General features: G+C 48.3%; 1 protein-coding gene across 1 annotated transcript in view; it reads left to right on the top strand.

The window, feature by feature from the left end:
- SYT13 (synaptotagmin 13) overlaps positions 1 to 19,319 on the top strand; it is a 44,524-nt gene that overhangs the window by 871 nt on the left and 24,334 nt on the right. The window lies entirely within an intron of this gene.

Raw genomic sequence — 19,319 nt, 5'->3', positions numbered from 1 at the left:
TTTTAACCAACCCCCATTGGCTAGTACCCAGCGCCCCTTGGGGCAGGAAATGGGTGGTGTCCCCATTGTACAGTGCGGCAGAAGGGGTCTAGGGAAGACCCCTTTGGAAGGAGCCCCCTTACACAGGACACGTTCCTGAGGTGGGGAGTGCAGAATGGCCCGTGGGGACCCGGAGGAAGAGTCTTGCCGGGGTGTTTGAGGAAGGCTGGCCCTGCTGACTTAACACTTTCCGAGGCTCCGCTAGATCCCTTGTGGAGCTCGTAGGTCTGGAAGAGGCACAAAAAAATGCTGTGATTCCACCTTCCTTTTTCCAATCAATTATTCAAAAGCTCTGAGACTCAGTGCTTGGGGCCTCTGTCAGTCACCGGGTAGTGAAAGGGGAAGGAAATGGCTGCTGTCCTTGAGGCACTTACAATCCCAGAAAAGTGACATTGACACTGGCAGGAATAGGAGCCAGCGAGGCATCGGGCCACGGGACCCTTCTAGAACCATCTGAGGTGGGAACGGTGGGCTCTCCACCCGCAGGGGGTTGAGGGCATGGATGAGCCCTTCAGAAGTGGTAGCCTGCTGCCTCCCACCCTTCTCTCCCACCCAGCATTAGGGGAGGGCCATGGTGCCCTTCACAGAGATGGCTCCTCAGGCTTTAAGGGAAGGCCATTGTGCCTTTCACAGAGGTGGCTCTTCAGGCACTGTCCCCGTCCCCTTCCCAGAGAGAAGCGCTGGGGAAGGAGTTGGTGTGAATGACCTCTGGAATCCCTTCCAGCTATGTTTTATTGATGACCAGTAGCCCACACAAGGGCCAATAATTTGTTAAGGACACCCCAGCTCTTGTCTCTTCTCGGCTCAAGCCCCCTCCCCCAACTCCTCGATGAGCTCGGAACAAGTCCTAGCTAACCGTTACATGGCATGCCCTTACGTCAGCCACCATAAGTGCTTTATTCCTAATGCACTTAGCAAGCCAATGAAGGACATGTGTGATGATCCTTAATTAAAGATGAGGAAGCTAAGGTTCAGAGAGGGTAAGTGACTTGCCCAAGGCCACACAGCTAGAGAAGTTTTAGAGCTGGCTGGATTCTAGCCAAGCTGGTCTGCTTCTGGAATCCGTGCTGTTAACCACTCCACTCGCTCACGTGCTTGATCTGGCAGGTGTCTACCGCTCCAGCCCAGCTCATGCCCTTTGTCCAATCACCTGAAATCTCACCTTCTGCGCATTCACAATCCTTCATAAAGACGACCTCGTCCCCCCAGCTTTCATGGCCATTTTCCTCTGGTTTTTCACACAGATGTCTTCTTCTCATCCTTAAGCCTCTTTCTGTTTAAATTTCCCCTTCTCCAGAAGATTTTGTCTCCCGCCATATGGAACAAAGTACCTCCTCCTCTATTGTCCTTCCAGTTCTTTCATAGTACTCGTTATAACTGCTTGTGATCCTTTGTGTCCACTTGTATGCTATGTATTTCCAGCATCTCCTCAATGTCTGGAACCTAGCAGGTGTCTAATAAGAAACTGTTGACAAGTAAAGGCATCCCCATGTCCACTTGGGATCATTGCCGGAGTCACTTCTCCCCATGTGAGTGCACGCACCACGCCTTTGTAACACTGTACTGCTAGCTCACTAGGGCCACGGTAAACATTTGCGGATACGTGAGGCCCCATCCTTCACATTCCCTCATCTGGTTCCCTCAGTGACAAGGATTTGGGCAACCCGGGCTGAATCTGTGGGCCCGTATGTGGTGTAGGGGAGATCTCACCATACTGGTTTGGCTGCCATTGTGCTCAGACTGATTCAGCCACTGACCCAGAAAGAGTAAACTGTGAAAAGCCAACACAATTACCATTTCAAAATAAGTAAAGGAGGTGGTGTTAGGGGTGGCAGATGAGGGCAGGGTGATGGAAGGGACACATGCTGACAATGAAGGGAGGAGTCAGGGAAGGCTTTTGGAAGGTGTTCCTGGAAGGAAGGGCATTGGGCTTGGGAACTGGATTCCAGACTCCCATACACTGAGAACCGCATGTCCGTAGGATGCAGGGGGACCACCCGGGTCTCTATAAGTTACTGGTTGCAGTTCCTGGAAAAATTCCTTGGCTATTCAGGTCTCATATGGTTGGATGAGGTTGTTGAAGTTTCAGTGCTTTTGAGAAGAGCTTGGAAGTTGCCCTGGGGTTTCTTAACCTGAGGTCCAAAGACTTCCCTATGGGGTCTGCAGATAGAATTTAAGAGGTCCGTGATCTTGGATAGGACAAAGTGACGCCTCTGTTTTCACTAACTTCTAGCTGAATCTTAGCATTGCCTATGAGGAGGAGTATCAACAAGGCAACCACAGGAGTGTTAACAATATCTGTGACTCGGTCCCCAAGGGAAATCACAGGTAGTTTTGAGGCAACTACAGCTGTCGTGGATACTCCACAGGATCGTTTATGTTCATCGCCAGTTCTCGATCATTGCTGCTTATTAAATCTCCTGCCAGATCCTGTTAGTGAACGAATGGATGAAGAGGCACACATAGAGCCATTTCACAAGCTGATTTTATTAGATGTTCCTCTGTAGTCCGATGTCTTTGATTTGCAAACATTCTGAGGATGTGTCCAGAGGGCTTCTCTGGAGAGCTAAAAGAATTCGTGGAACAAAAAGAACCCAGAATCTCTGCTAAGCGGGAGGACGGCGAGGGCAGGAGCTGTCCGTCATCCATCACCTTTCATGTCTCCGTGCTGGCTTCAATTCATAGTTTGTCTTTGCCTTGCCAAAATACACTCTCTGGACCCTTCATCCTGCCTTCCTGGACAATCCATCGCCCTCACCCAGGTGCCATCCTTTAGGGGGGAACACAAGGACTCAGTTTCCCTACAGTCCACTCATGGTCTGGCAGGATCGCCTAGGGCCTCATTCACTGCTCTCATCCCAGCTTTCAAAGCTTGGTGATTATGCAGTGACCAGGGAGCCTGAGTGAGGAAACAGGGCAGAGAGCAGCAGGATGGGTGTGCACGCACATGCATGTGAGCATCTTCCCTTTACCACTGCTTCAGAATCGACTATTGAAAGGTAGCCAAGCCCCCTTGGTTCCTTCCGCCTCAATTTCCTTTTCTGCACAGGCTTCCACTCACCTTATTCCTGAGGCCCTTCAGAAGAAGCCCTGTTTTTGGCTAACTGAAGTAATAAAGAGTGAGCATGGAGAACTGCTCTTTCCCACTGCTCAGACCCCCTGACACCCATCACTCAGCAAGAGTCTTGTTTCCAGAAAGCTTTGGTTTTAATGTCTGATTTTTCTCCCCGCACGGTGCTTACCTTGTTGTACTCTCAAAGTGAATCTTCTTGAATGTGTCTCAGAGGTCCCCAGGGTGACCCTGGTGCTGTCCCCTTGCAGCTAACGTGTGGTCAGAGGCTTTAGCCAAGTTGCTTGGACCCTCGGCAGGGGTTCCATGCCTCTTCTCTCCATGTCCCCCGGGTCCTCACTGCCATTCACCACCAAACTATACAGTCCTATTCTCCCTCCAGTAGAGTGGGTTTCCATGGAACGCTGTCAGTCTGTTTGGGCTGTGATAACAAAATGCAGACTGGGCAACAAAAATGGACTTCTTACAGTTCTAGAGACTGGAAAGTCCCAAAACCAAGGTTCCAGCAGATTCAGTGTCCGGCAAGAGCCCATTCATAGACTTTGCCGTATCCCCCCTTATCTCCCCCTTCACCTGGGGGGAAGGGGCCAGGGAGCTGGCTGTGGCCACTTGTCTAAGGGCACAAGTTCCATTTATGAGGGCTCTACCTTCGGGACCTGACCATCTCCCAGAGGCCCACCTGCTAGTAGTATCTCCTTGGGAGCTAAATTTCAACAGATGAATTTGGGGAGGGACACGGACATTCAGACTTTAGCAAACATGAAAAAATTAATTCTAGGTTTTTATTGATAATGTCAACAAGTGTTGAGTTTGTATCCAATAATAAAGATAGAAATCTCTCCCCCAAAATCAGGGAGTGCATTTTTCATCATTCTTGTGTCCCTGACAATATCTAGTGTGATGCTGGGCCCGTGACAACCCTCGAATATACATTGTGAATGAAGTTGTCACATTGTGACATACGCTGAGGAAGAGCAAAGGCACAAAGAAGGGCAGAGCAGGAAGGTTTTATCTCCACCAGATTTGAAGTTAAGCCCAGTTTATGTTCGGTCTTGCCACTGGGAGCAGGCGATGGCCTGGTGGTGGTAGGACAGCTTCTGCAATTTTGTTCACATTCCGCTTCTTGATGGGGATGGGATGCTAGTCACCCGAGCATGTTGTTCACTTTGTGAAAGAAAATTCACCCAGCTCCACATTTATGATTTGTACACTTTTCTCGAAATAGTTACCATTAAAATTTTTCGTGCTGTGATAGGTTTGTAAACATTAACTTAGTATCAAATCACTATTTTTTCTCCCCAGAAGGACTTCTGGGCTATAATCAAGAGACATGGCCCTCTTTGTGTGTAAGTGTAAGTGTGTGTATGAGTGTGTATGAGTGTGTGTGTGCATGCGTGTGTGTGTGTGTGTGTGTGTGTGTGTGTGAAATCCATCACATACAACCTCCCTGGCCTTGTCTGTTCTCTTGCTGCTCCTCCTGGGGCCCCCTCCGTTTTGGGAATTGGGCCTCGAGACCATCAGCGTGGCCCTCCCACCTTGTTTCTCTCTTCCTTGGACCCCTGGAGCCACATTGTCTCCAATCACACGTCTGAATTCAGACTTACCAGAGTGTGGATGGATCAGAGCCCATTTGCTGCATTTCATTAGCTAATAAGTTCCTTTGTTAAGGGGGTCCCTGGGTGGCTCAGCGGTTTAGCGCCTGCCTTTGGCCCAGGGCGTGATCCTGGAGTCCCGGGATCGAGTCCCACTTCAGGCTCCTGGCATGGAGCCTGCTTCTCCCTCCTCCTGTGTCTCTGCCTCTCTCTCTCTCTCTCTCTCTCTCTCTCTGTCTATGATAAATAAATAAATAAATCTTAAAAAAAAAAGTTCCTTTGTTAAGAGTCAGTGAGATGCAGCAACGAAGAGGTAGGCATGTGCTCTTCCCGTTGAGTGAGGAGACAATGAAGCCAGCAATCGCCATGAAGCACGTTACGATGGGGCAGGTGCAGGGGACATGGAAACCCTTCCGAGGGGGCATCCCCACCTTCAGCTCAAAGGACTTTCTCCTGTTCTGGCTGGGCTGCTCTGCCAAGGTCTCCTCTGCTCCCCCGTGGTCACAGGAGGCCCCATGAACTGTTAACCCCACTCCTGGAGCCGATGCGACTCTGAGCTGCTCTAAGGACTGCCCTCTGTGGATTCTTACCCTTTTATTTTTTTATTCTATTTTATTTTTATAATTGACACTTATGTTTATTGAAACTGCGCTCACCCCAAGCATAGATACCATGTGTCCCCATAGAGCACTATTACCATTCCATGGGTCATATTCCCTATGCTGTACCTTTCACCCTGTGACTTTTTTTTTTTTATTGGAGTTCAATTTGCCAACATATAGCATAACACCCAGTGCTCATCCCATCAAGTGCCCCCCTCAGTGCCCGATTCTTACCCTTTTAAAGGATTAATTTCTCAGCTGATCCCCTAGCTGGCAAAGTCTCCTGTTCATATTAACAAACAGACAAAAAACAAGCATTTCCATAGAGTAAAAGATGACAGTGATAGTGTAACTAACTTCTGTGGGCTTCTATATGTGTGCCAGGCTGTCTCTAACCATACTAATTTTATCTTCACGATAGCCCTATGAAATATGGGGAATTATTATTTCCATCTTACATATGGGAAAAGTAAAACACAGCGCACTGAAGCAATGTTTTGTGGCAGAGCTGGGAATCAAATTTAGGAAGTCTGGCTCCTGATCCCACACTTTTGACCAGGAGGCTGGAGGTTAGCAGAGAAAAGCTACTAAAAATGACACTTGAACCACTTTGTTTCCCCAGATAATGGCATCAAAGTGTCAAAAGTAGGCTTTTTTTTTTTTTTTTTTTTGCAGGTCAGCTTCAGAAACCTTTCCCAAAGCCTGAGATGGCTTTGTAGCCTCTTATGTCCATGACGCTTCAGTCACTGGGTGCAGCCAGGGCCCTCCGGGGAGATTGACATGGTAAACATGTTTGGGCTGGTTGCTTAGCAACATGGAAGACAGTATGAATTTTTCATCAAAAAATTAGCATAGATTATTTCAGAGAGATGAGCACACACCCGCCAGAAACACCAGGCCCTTCCAAATACAATGTGGACGCTAAGTCTGTGTCCACGATCCCTTCCCAGCCGTAGATCCCAGACCCAGCACATCTCCTTCCCTTGCTCGTTTCTCCTCTGATGGAGATTGTAGATAATTCAGGGGCCCGGCTCTTCTCTTCACGAGACTGACAGTTCACGGCACCTCGTGTTAACATCATGAGAAAAAAAATCACTGCATCTTTAGACATTTTCAGATTTTCAGATGCTGGCCCCGGTTCCCAGCAAGTACCTGGGGTGCAAGAAGAGGAATAGACAGGCCGTTGGAGCGTGATGGAAGAAACACCCAGAGGAGAAATCCGAGGGGAGTAAGGCAAAGTCAGAAGGAAGGGCAGAGATGAGGCAGATGGGGAAGCAGCAGACCCAGAAGACAAAGAGGAGGCAGGATAAAGAGTGGCTGGCCATCCCAGAGTCGGAGGCCGGCAGGAGAAATCAGAACGCCCGGAGACGACCCACACTGTTGGACCTTCAATCTTCCAGTGATCAGCACAGCTCAGTGTTACTGCATTCACTCCCTCCGGAGCTATTTCTTGCTAACAAACATTGGGAAACCTTGCTTTGAGGATGGAGAATAGCTTCATGGGGATAAATGTTAAGAACCAAGGGATTTTCTGTGTACACATGCACACAAAGGGCCCTCGATAGCCAGTTTGTTAAGAAACAATGTGTTCCTAGATTTCTGAAACCAAACAGATGAAAAGGCTAGATATATTCCTTCCTCTCCCCTCCATCCCTCCCTTTCTGTCTTGATTATGTTTGTTGAGCACATACTGTGCTCGAGGGTGGGGGTATAGTAGTAACTGCTCCTGCCTCAATAATAGCTCACCCATCCTCAGCCCTCATGAAATTTATGTTGTAACGGGGGAGTCCAGACTTAATAGAAGAAGAGCCCAGATAAGTGAAAATGCAATAGTGGTAAGTGGTCTAAAGAGAAAGTTCTAGTGCTATGAGACTGTAAGGTGGGCCTGACCCAATCTGGAAGGTCAGATAAGACTTTCCTGGACAGAGTGATGGCTACACTTGAGAGCTGAACTGGAAGGGGAGTTAACCAGGGCAATGGAGAGGGGTGTGAGGGCTCCAGACAGAGGAATGGTCCGTGCAAAGGTCCTGTGACAGAAATCTCACATGTAGGAGGACTTTACCAAAAGGTCAATGTGCCTGAAGACCAGAATGCAAGGCAAGGCCTGGTGTACGATGAGGCCAGGGAGTGGACTGGGCCAAGCAAGGCATTGTAGACAATAGATAGGTTTACTCATTTCTTTTTTCTTTTTTCTTTTTTGATATTTTATTTATTTACTCATGAGAGACACACAGAGAGAGAGGCAGAGACACAGGCAGAGGGAGAAGTAGGCTCCATGCAGGGAACCCGATGCAGGACTCGATCTCATGGATTGAGTCTTCAGGATCACACCCTGGGCCGAAGGCGGTGCTAAACCGCTGAGCCACCTGGGCTGCCCATCATTTATTTTTTCATTCACATATGGAACTTGATCAATGCCTGTGTGAGGCAGACTTTATAGAAGAAGAGACCAAATAAGTGAAAATGCACTTAAAATGCACTTAATACAAAGGTTATAGTTATTTTAAAAAAACTTTAAACATTTTTAAAAAGATTTAATTTACTTATTTAAGAGAGACTGAGAGAGAGAACCAGCAGGGTGAGAGGCAGAGGGAGAAACAGACTCTTGGCTGAGCACCGACGCTATGGCTCAGTCCCAGGACCCTGGAATCCTCATAACCTGAGCCAAAGGCAGACACTTAACCGACTGAGCCACCCAGGTGCCCCTCAAAACTTTTTTTTAAATTGAGGTGAAATTCATATAAAATTAACTACTATTCCAGCACTTTGTTCTCAGCTTCATCCAGCTCTAAAACGTCTTTGTTCCCCCTGAAGGGGACTCTGCACCTATTACGCAGACACGCATTCAATTTCCGTCTCTGTTCCCACCCCTGGCAACCAGCAATCTGCCCTATGTCTTTGCAGATCTGCCAGTTCTGGATGTTTGACATGTTTGGAGTGATAAAATATGTGACCTTTTGCATCTGGCTCTCTCTCACTTAACATTGTGTTCTCAAGGTTCATCCACGTTGTGGTTTGTACCAGGACTCGATTTTCATGGCTGAGTAATATCCCAGTATGTGTATAGTCCTCACTTTGTGTCTCCTTCATTGGCCAATGGGCATCTGGGTGGACAGTGGCTAGAGAGGGCCCTTCGTGCGCACGTGCATGCTGGTTCTGACATGTACGTGGAGAATCCCTTCGTTCTTGACATTTCTCCTCTTAAAGCTATCCTCCATCCCCCAAACCAACATTTCCCAATGTTTGTTAGCAGCCTTCTGGTTAGTGTGAATATGTGGCTGTGGACGTCCCTCCACGAGTATTTGACAACCTGTTTTCACTTCTCCCAAGTACATACCTAGGAGTAGAATTACTGCATCCTTTGGTAATTCTATGTTTAACTTTTGGAGGAAACGCCAAACTGTTTTCTATAGCAGCTGCGCTATTTACATTCCCACCAGCAATGTATGAGACTTCCAATTTCTTCACATCCTTGCCAACAGTTGTGAGTTTCCTTTTTTTGTTTTTTTTGTTACAGCCATCCTAGTGGGTATGAAGTGGTATTTCATTGTGACATTTTTTAGGCTTTTAATTTTTTTAAATCCAAACTCTTTTTTTTTTTTTTTTGAGAGAGAGAGAGAGGGAACCAGCAGTGGGTCAGAGAGAAAGGGAGAGAGAATCCCAGCAGGCATCAGGTTTTTAGCGAGGGGCTTGATCCTATGACCCTGAGATCACAACCTGAGCCGAAATCGAGTCAGACTCCCAACCAACTGAACCTCCCAGGTGCTGCCCCCCACCCCTTATCCCGCTACGGCAAGGGGTGCTTATTTTTAAGGTGCTCATCAGTATCTGGCAAGTTTTTAAAACATTTCCTCTCTGTGTGGAATGCCCATGACCATGAATCCACAAGGACACACCTGTAAAAATATTTCATTGCTTCTGAGTCTTATAGGAGGAGTGCCGTGTGGGGCAGTCCTGGCTCCCCAGTTGAAAGAGCATGCTTGCACCTGGTGCTCCACCCTTTAAATACATTGCATGTAAAAAAAAATAAATAAATAAAAAATAAAAATAAATACATTGCATGTTATCACTGTCACATTCCCCACCCTTCCCCCCTTGAGCTTTAGCCCTCATGGGTCCTAATCGGCTTCACCCGTGTACCTGGAGTCCTAAAACACCCAGGTCCAGTTGAGGGGATTTACTATCTTTCACTTTCATTTCCTTAAGTATTGACATTATCAGACCAGTGCGATGCCACAAGAGGACCCTTGGTCCCCCGTGGTGTCAATTTGCTGCACAAGCACACAAACCTTCCCACTGAGGAGCTCCCCTAGTGTTAATTAAGTAAAAGGTGTTTTAATTGATGTATATTATAGAAAATCCCTGGGAGATTTTTACATGATGTTTAAGGGTGTGATATTTTGGGAAGTTGATTGAGGTTTTTGGGTGGATTTGGAATGCATTATAACTTTTCTCATTTAAAATAACAACATCAGGGGGATCCCCGGGTGGCTCGGCGGTTTAGCGCCTGCCTTTGGCCCAAGGTGCAATCCTGGAGTCTCGGGATCGAGTCCCGCATCGGGCTCCCGTCGTGGAGCCTGCTTCTCCCTCTGCCTGTGTCTCTGCCTCTCTCTGTCCTGAATAAATAAATAAATCTTTTTAAAAAATAAATAAAATAACAATATCAGAGAGCGCACTCTGAAATTTGCTAGCTAGCACCTTTCCATGAACAGATCAGAGTCAAATAGTAGTTGCGTACATGAATATGAGTAAGTAAAGGGGTGGGGAGTGTCCTATAAGAATTTTGTGGAAGTCTTCGTCCACCTGGTGTAGACCCCAGGGCACTTTGCTATATCTCATGGGCTCCCCCTGCCCTCCACTCAGTAAGTCCAAGATGGATTGCTCCTTCATAGGGAAACTGAGCAGGGCTGGCAGATGGCCAGAGAACGAGGAGAAATGTTGAATGGCTTCCTAGGTCAAAGGATGGGTGGATGGATGGATGGATGGATGGATGGATGGATGGGATCCATCAGGCTACTGCCTCTGCTTGCAACCCAAGTAAAAATCCCAAGCACAGGCGCGAAGAGGAAGGTGCCAAGCTTGCGGAGGCATCTCGGTGTTCACCTCTAGTGACACAGCAGGGAATGGAGACATGTCTGGAGGGCATGGCGGCCTCATCTTCTGTTCATTTTCCTCCCTTCCGAGTCTCTGTTCACTTGGCTAATGTCGGGACAGTTTAAGAACCTTCAGCTGTGAAGCCAATGGGTTAATGCCTACGGTAGAGCATGTTTTACTTGGAAGAGCATCATCCACCACGAAGTTTTGGATTTGCTGCTAAGAAAGGTGTGATGAGAAGGGTGTGGCTTATTGAGGCAGGATAGTGGAGACTTTGCTTTCCAAATGGAGTGAAGAGTCCTCTTTGGAGAGGACAGAGTTTGAAGATGAATGTCAGGTTGTGGGAAAGCCATGTGGCTGGGACATAGAAGACATCATGGGAACATCCATAAATGTAGAGTGATTTCTGCTTGCTCTCAGCTCGTTCTGAGAGCTGACCCCCTTCTCCCTTCCCACAGCCCATCCTCAAGCATCCTGGGAGGCATTTCGGTTTCCAGCTCAGTTCCTTCACTTAGAAGAAAGGGCAAGTCCATCAGAGAGACACAGTGAGGGCAGCGTGGCACATCAAGGCACGAGACCCCATAGCAAAACAGCAACAGTGATATGAAGGGCTTTGGGACACGGTCCCTGCCAGTGCGCCCTCGGGAGGAGCACCTCTCTTACCTTTCAAGTGAACAGATCCTTTAAGTAGAAACATGATGGTTGCCCTTTGCTCAACAACCTCATTGCAAACCACGCAGAAACAAAGAACAGAAAGGAATGGACGTGAGGTTTGGTAACCCATTTGGAATCACTACATGGTAGACTTGCATTTGATTTTTGGGTACCCGCCAGGATTAGAGAGCTTAGTAACAATCGAGTTTTTTGAGATCCCTCAAAAGAAGAAATTGCTTCTTAGAATCTAGAAACTGTTAAATTTTTTTTAAGATTACATTTATTCATGACAGATACAGAGAGAGAGAGAGGCAGAGACACAGGCAGAGGGAGAAGCAGGCTCCATGCAGGGATCCGGACATGGGACTCGATCCCAGGTCTCCAGGATCACACCCCGGGCTGAAGGTGGTGCTAAACCGCTGGGCCACTGGGGCTGCCCTAGAAACTGTTAATTTTATGATCAAGCTGCTGAGTTAGACTAGGAAACAGGTTAGGCTTAGATCCCAAACTTTGAATTTAAATGTAGCCTCTACCATTTTCCTAAATGACCTTGACTGTTGTGAATCCTGCTTTTTTCATCAACAAGCAGGGATGATGATCGTGTTCTCTAAGGTAATATTAAAGGCTAAACGAGGTAACTTTTGAAAGCACCCCACAGACTCAGCACCTGGCACTACTCCGAGCATATTTTAAGTATCTCAAAATCGTTTTCTTATTGATCTTTTATGAGAGTAGTGATTCATGAGTATGTTCACTATGCAGGAAAGAGAGAGCCCATGAAAACGTTCCAGGTGTGAGAAATGAAAAGGCTTCCCTGAGGATGGGAAGGAGAGCATGAACATTCTACTTCTAGGATAGTCTTTCTTTTAAAAAAACATTTTCTTGACAAACTACTATGTACAAGGCATTGAGCACTGGGGACACTGCAGGAACCAGACAGACAACGTCTTTGACTTCCTGTAGCTCAGATTTAAGGGGTGGAGATGTTCACCACGCAGCTGTACAAGTGAATATAAATCTACAGCTGTGTTAGGTGTGGTGAGGCAGGTAGGAGGGCTCCCAAAAAGTGATAGTTGATTACTGCTCTGAACATCAACAGTTTTGGAGACTCCTTTCAGTAAAAAAATTTGAGCATGTGAACTTGTATATTGTACATATTAATTCTTTGTAACGCGTATATATATTCTCATATGTGTTATATATATTACTCTACTAATAGATCATATACATAATAAAATATGCACAACATGAATCTTTTAAAACAATGAGATAAAAATAACATTATAAAGTGAAAATCTGTTATTTTCTTCCCATGCCCCAAATGAACTGTCTTGCATACCCTCCTGACATACAGTTAGTGGTATTTGCTAGGTGAAGGTGTTGGGGATGACATTTGAAGTCTTCTGGGCATAGGGCATGTGCAAAGGCCCTGTGGAAAGAACAAATATCACTCAGGAGGGACTGGATGAAGGTCGAAGTGGGAAGAGTATCAAAAGCATAGGAGGGAGTGAGGTGAAGGGGCCAGTCAGGCCAGGGCAGAGGCATCCAGGACCTTCTAGGCCACAATAATTGTTTGGATATTTATCCCAAGAGCAGTGGAAGCTACTGAAAGGTCTTCAGTGAGATGTGCATGGCCCTATTTGGGCTGCGAAACCATCCTTCTGGATGGGGAAGAGTGGAAAGAGAGAGGTCACGGGGAGGCCTGGAGAAAGACTGTGATGGTTTGGGCTGATATGATGGTGGCAGTGCTTTGGCGGGATGTTTAGGAAATAGATCGACTGGCTTTGCTTATGGTTTGGGTGTGGGCTTCAGGAAAAGGGAGGAGTTAGGGATGACACCTGAGGTTTTTCACTTACCCAGCTGGATGGTGGTAGTAGTTAGCAAAATAGGGAACACTTAGCAATAGCGGGTTTGAAGTCACCGGGTTCACTTTTGTGTAAGGAAAGCATGAGGAGTCTTTGCACGATTTGCAAGAAGATGTCAATAGTGGGAGTGGTTTAGCAGGTCCGGAGCTCACAGTATGGCTGTGATGTATATCGGGGAGCCGAGGATGCAGGTTGGGGAGTCATCTGTAAGAGGCAACCAACATAGCCATGAGCACGGCTGAGACCACCTAGCCAGAGAGCAGAATGAGAGGGGAAAAGAGCCTGGGAAGTACCGGTGGACACCAGCATTTCATGAGAAAGACAAGTGGCCGGAGAGGAAAGAGAAGAATCTGGAGAATGTGATGTCTGAGGAATAATACTAACAGGTGAAAAAAAAAAGCTTTTTTAAGAGGATGGGAATCATCAAGTGTGAACCTGCCCCTGAAAAGTCAAGGAAGGTAGGCCTGAAAAAAATCCATAGGAATGAGAGTGAAGGTCATTGGTGACCTTGGAGACCAACCGTGACCTTCCCTGGGCTGACAGGGCCCTTTGGGAACGACTTGTCACACGGACAGAGAGTGAGGACATGAGGAGGGCACCGAGTACTGGCAGTTGTTTTGAGGTGTGTGGAGAGGGCGAGGATGGTGGCTGAGTAGGGGACAAGGAGCCAGCGGACTGATGAGCACATTTAAAAGCTGCTGGGGGCGAGGGGATCCCTGGGTGGCTCAGTGGATTGGCTCCTGCCTTCGGCCCAGGGCGTGACCCTGGAGCCCCGAGATCGAGTCCCACGTCAGGCTCCCTGCATGGAGCCTGCTTTTCCCTCTGCCTGTGTCTCTGCCTCTCTCTCTGTCTCTCTGTCTCTCATGAATAAATAAATAAAATCTTTTTTTTAATAAATAAAATCTTAAAAAAAAAAGCTGCTAGGGGAGGAGTCAGTTGAAAGGGAAAGGTAAACATTCAAGAGAGAGGAAGAGAGAGCTGGTAAGTAACCCAAATGCCGTGGGGACAGGTGCCAGGCTGGGCTGGAAGGGCCGGTCCCCAGCAGGAGAGCGAGAGGCACCCCTGCCGTCATGTAACAGGACTGGGGCGGCCACAGCGTCCTTCTACCCACGGAGAGCAGGTGCATGTCTGTTAGGATGCGAGGGGGCCTTCGTCGTCCTGGCTGCTTCTTGTCTGTGGAGGAAGCTTGAGGTCCAAAATGTGGGTTCGGGGAAGGAGTTACGGGGAGGGTAGGATTGCGGGGCAGGGCTGGGAGCCAGTTCGAGGCTGCTGACCATGAATTTGGCGGGGGACCACCCCCCTAGAGCGACCTAGCGTGGTGCAAGGCTGTCAGGTGTAGGCATCGCGGTGTAGCGGGTTCAGCCAGTGTTGGGGTGTTAGCACAAGGCATCAGGAAAGGGTGGGAAGGCCAGGGGGTCTTTGCACTCTAAAAAGGTGTTGAAATGATGGACTGTGGGATTAAGGTGGGAAGGCTGCCAAGTGAAGAAGGGGGAGAGAAAGCACAGGGCTGCCTGGTGTGGAGGCTCTTTAGGGGTGGGAGGGAGAACAGCTGTGGGGCGGGGGGCGGCCAGCAGTGGCTGGAAGAGGGGGCCGTGCCTGCAGGTGCCCCGACGGCAGAGTGCCCACCAGGGTCAGAGATGCCAGAAGTGTCCTTCGGTTCCCTCACCACAGTACAGAGAATGATCGACGGACTTGAATTATTAAGACCAGCTAGTTAAGTCAGCAGTTGCCCGTCCTGTGATGTCTCTGGAATTCTGCACGTTAGGGAAACATGAGATGCTAAGGAAGAAGCACCTTGAATCTGTAACTTCTGAAGGCCCTGGGGAGAGTCGGGCCGGCTGCCTGCCGTGGTGGGCTGTGCCCGTGGCTTCGTGTCCAGAAGGATTAGTATCTGAGGCCGCTGGTGTGTTTGCAGTGCCCTGAGCCGCTGCCTGAGATCCAGGCAACTGACATGACTGCGTGAGTTGTCCCTGGCGGAGTCACGTCGGGGCCCCTGGCCTCCTCAGGAGCAGAAGGGTGACCCTGGCCGCCGCTGCCACTGGAGACCAAGGTCCCATGACTCCTCCAGGTGGCCTTTGCAAGGCTGCACTAATTGCAACAGTACGTGAAACGGTTATTGGATTAATAATTTATATTAATAATTAAGTTATGATCAAAATGACTGCAGTAGGGCAGCCCGGGTGGCTCAGCGGTTTAGTACAGCCTTCAGCCCAGGGCTTGATCCTGGGGTCCCACGTCGGGCTCCCTGCATGGAGCCTGCTTCTCCCTCTGCCTGTGTCTCTGCCTCTCTCTCTCTCTCTCTCTCTGTCGCTCATGAATAAATAAAATCTTTTTTAAAAATGACTATAGTAAAATAATTTGATGTGATGCCGAGATGATTGGAGGACATGAGGCACTCGGGCTTCGGGTTCTGATGGCAGTCTGTCCCTTGCTTGCTGTTCGATGGCGGGCTAATGACTTCACCTGTCAGTGCATCAGTGTGGCCATCTCTTAACTGTGTCATTGTCACTGAATTGTGGGGATTCAAATGGATGATCCAGCGTCCAGAACTTAGATGCTGGGCTGGAAACCATCCCTTTGCACCCAGAGCACTCTCAGCATCTTTCACTCCCGCCCAATCTCACCCCCTTTCCCTAGCCTCCCCCTTCCCGTGCCCTGGCACCCGAAGGCCAGGTCCAGGGCTATGAACCGTGCGCAGCTACTCCCGGCTCCTGGCAAGTCTCCATCCTGTGTTGTTTTCCTCCACCTCCTACACTTTTGTAAATACCTGCTTTATGAAACTCTCCTAAGTGGTCTGCTTTCAGTGTGCCTTCTGTTCCTGCCCAAACCCTTACTGATAGGGTTTTCAATGTTAGCTATTATTACCAGCCCTGATAATTAATAACGACAAAGGGAGAGTCTGTGCATCACCAAGAGAGGTTATACATTGGCAGAGGTCAGGGTCAACAGTGCTAAGGCCCTGTTTGCACAAGGCTTCATTGTTTAGAACCTGCTTTCATTAGGCTCTGGCATGGTTCCCATTGGCCTAGCCTCCAGCATGGTTTACCCCTGCCTCTCCTTTTTTTTTTTATTTTTTTATTTTATTTACTTATTCATGAGAGACACACAAAGACAGAGACAGAGACAGAGACACAGGCAGAGGGAGAAGCAGGCTCCATGCAGAGAGCCTGACATGGGACTTGATCCCGGGTCTCCAGGATCAGGCCCTGGGCCGAAGACGGTGCTAAACCGCTGAGCCACCCGGGCTGCCCTACCCCCTGCCTCTCCTATCCATAGTTATCTTTGAATGTTGGGCTGAGCCCCTCCTGCAGGAAGCTTTCTCTGACCTCACAAACCATGAGAACCTCCTCGGTGGTTTTTTGCAGCTCATAGTCTAGACACCTGGCCCTTCAGGATTACCTTCAACACTTACTATCTTCTTATACATATGCAGCAGGGAAGCCACCTAGCTTTCATCTTGGGTGCCAATTCTTACCCATTTGTAGCAGCTTCCGGAGCCCTGAGCTGAACAGGCCCTGTCTGAGCAGAGCAGGAAAGAATGTTTTAACTTATTAGTCATGTCTGCCACGGACACAGGAGAGTTCTAGCATGAGCAGTTCGTATTCCCCGTATATGAAATATCTCGTCTGCACCATGGCATGGTCAACTTCCTGAGGACGGGTTTTAAGGGCGCGTGGATACACAGTTAGTAGGCAAAAAGTGTGTGCAGATTTCTGTGTGGTTGTCTAGAAATGGGAGGGTTGGGGCTTAAAACCAAAATCTAAGGAGGATCTAATAAAACAGTCACGGTCCTGTTTGGAAGCCACACTTCACAACTTGGCTGTTTTTTAAACCACGAGGGTAGAAAATGAGGTGCTGTGCAAGTGTCTGCCCAGAAGTGGATGGATGTCTTCAGTTAGCGACTCTCTGCACTTGTATTCCACGAGGCATCACCTGTGATGGATGACGCTCACATGCTCAAGGGTCTTACAGAATTTTCTTGCTCTCCCACTAAGAAAAGCTTATCAGAATGCAAATGTGTGAAGGAGGTATTACTATGGGAATAACCTTGAATGTGCTCTGATTTTTTTTTAATGGGAAAAAGAAAGTATCAAATTTTAGTACTTTAGCTATTGTTGGTAATATATCTGCTTAAGGAAAGGTAAAACACTGCTGCCTTTGTCAGTAGTTTCATCGTCAAGCATTATAGAATCAAAAAAATCCCATAGGTGTTCTGAAGGAAGATCCTGAATTCAGTGCCAAGGAAACCAGCCTATCACCAGATTTCTCAGCCTTTCATACCCAAATGACGTTCCAGCGTTAGAGACATGGCACCCACAGATAAGAAAGTGAGAAAAAGTGTCTGATATATTCAAACGGACAGTTGCTTAAGGCCACAGAAACCAACATTAAGTGTCTGTGTTCTCGTACTACAGAAATCATTGATGATGCAGCATTGAGATCTTCCTCCTATACATGGACACAGTTTCACAGAAAGACTTTGAAGTCCCCAGGAAACCAATAGAGGGGGTGCAGGGGGCAGATTCTGACTGTTAAAGGCTGGCTGAGATTGTGCTTGGATTCAAACCCACTAGCCACAGTGCTGCTACAGCGGCTGGAGATGGGGGATGAGGATGGGGGAATTGGGATAACAAGACTGAGTTTGAACCCCTGGTCAGAGGTTTTTCTCTGACCTTGAAAACCATCCTGGCTTTGAAACAATGCTTATGACCGATGCTGATGACGTGACAACATAGTGTTGCCATTGTCTTGGCTCATGTCACAGACCAGACATATTTTCAGCACGAAGGATGCCAAGCCCGTATCCAAAACTGAGAGGAATAACGAAGCTGATGCCCAAACATCCAGACACTTCATTTAGAAAAAAAAAAAAAAAAAGGCCCAGACAACTGGGTGGGGAGGGGAGTGGAGTTATCCGTCTAATGGTACGGGGCCTGCCAGCAAATCAAAAGCACCTAGCTGGACCTCTCCATTTCCACCTGTTTATGGGCTGGGATCCAGAGACAGCCCCCGGAGAGCCATGTCCTGCGGTGTCATGGTCAGCAGCCCTGGCTGTGGGTGGATCTGCTTCCAAGGCCAAAGCAGCCCTACATTTGCTGCAGGATCTTGGACAAGTTGCAAACTCTCGAGCCCCATTTTCCTCCTTTGTGAAGAACTAGGCTTCTTTGATACTAGGTTTTTATTTATTCATATTAGGGTGTAGAATAGGGAAAGTATTAGGCACTTACCTCTAGGGTTGTGTGAGGTTGTGTGAGGTAAAGTCTGTAGTGCTTCGAGGAGCATGGGGCATGCACGCAGGCAGTGGTCAAGAGGTGGAGGCCAGCGCCCTTCAGGCACTGTGATGTGACCAATGGCATCAATGCAGGGACCACCTAGAAGACAGAAATCTCTAGGCAGGATCTGGCCATTTTGCGGCTTCCAGTCCCCCAGAATTGTTTTGTTTTTTTAAAATTCTGCTTATTCTGGGAAATTTTGGGAGAAGGGCAGTGTTCGCTGCCCCTCCTCTTCAGGAGGCTTTAAGCTTTAGTTGTACCCACTGCTCTCCAAACACAATGAGGCCTTTCAAGCCACGGCCTCGGTCCAGATTGCCTTCCCCTCACCTCTCCACTGTCAAACCGCTGCTCCTGCTTCCAGGAGTGCCCAACCCAAAGTCAGAGCCTCTGCATCTTCCTGAAAACCTCCTCCCTTCAACACACACAGCCCACCCTGAGATCTGCTCCACCCCGCCCGGCAATTCGATGTGCTCCTATAAACCCTGTCTCCCACTGCTGATCTCATCATAGCACTTATTACTATATGAATCCCCCACTGCCCACTCCTCCCCACACACGCAGTGTGGGCAGGCAGGGACCAGCGTCTGCTGCGGGCTCCGTCACACTGGGTTCTCCATCTCCAACAGTGACCAATGGAATGCATGAATGGACAGCTGGGGTCAGAGGGCAGAGGTGGGACTGGGTCCCCCCAGCCCCAGTGGCTTCTCCTTAGATCTACCCAACACCTTAGAAAGGTAACAGACCATCGTAGCTCTGGTTCCTTGGTCTCTCCCAGGCAGGGAAGCACATGGTCAGGCTGTAAAGCCTGCAGGCTCCATGGTCACATGCTGGGGTTCGAGAACACTAGCCTTGCATCCCCTTCCCTCCCACCTCCCTCCCATCACCATCTGTCTCTGATATTGCCTTTTTTGCATCTAGTGACTTCTTGCTTTCTTCTCCACTGGCGATGCTCACCCCACAAAGGAAGTGACGGGACAGTGTTGTTCCTACAGCCGACCAGCATCTAGAGATTTCGTAAATGTTGAACAGATGATTGAACGACTACCAGCAGGGAAAGGGTTGGCACTGGGCTGGCTGCTATTTTCGTTGTGTCTCACTCTTGTCCGGTGGAGAAGCACATTTACCCAACT

This window comes from Canis aureus, chromosome 21 (genome assembly GCF_053574225.1).
Source record: "Canis aureus isolate CA01 chromosome 21, VMU_Caureus_v.1.0, whole genome shotgun sequence".
Lineage (NCBI taxonomy): Eukaryota > Metazoa > Chordata > Mammalia > Carnivora > Canidae > Canis > Canis aureus.
The sequence above is the reverse complement of the archived record's forward strand: the minus strand, read 5'-3'. Positions and strand labels throughout refer to the sequence as shown.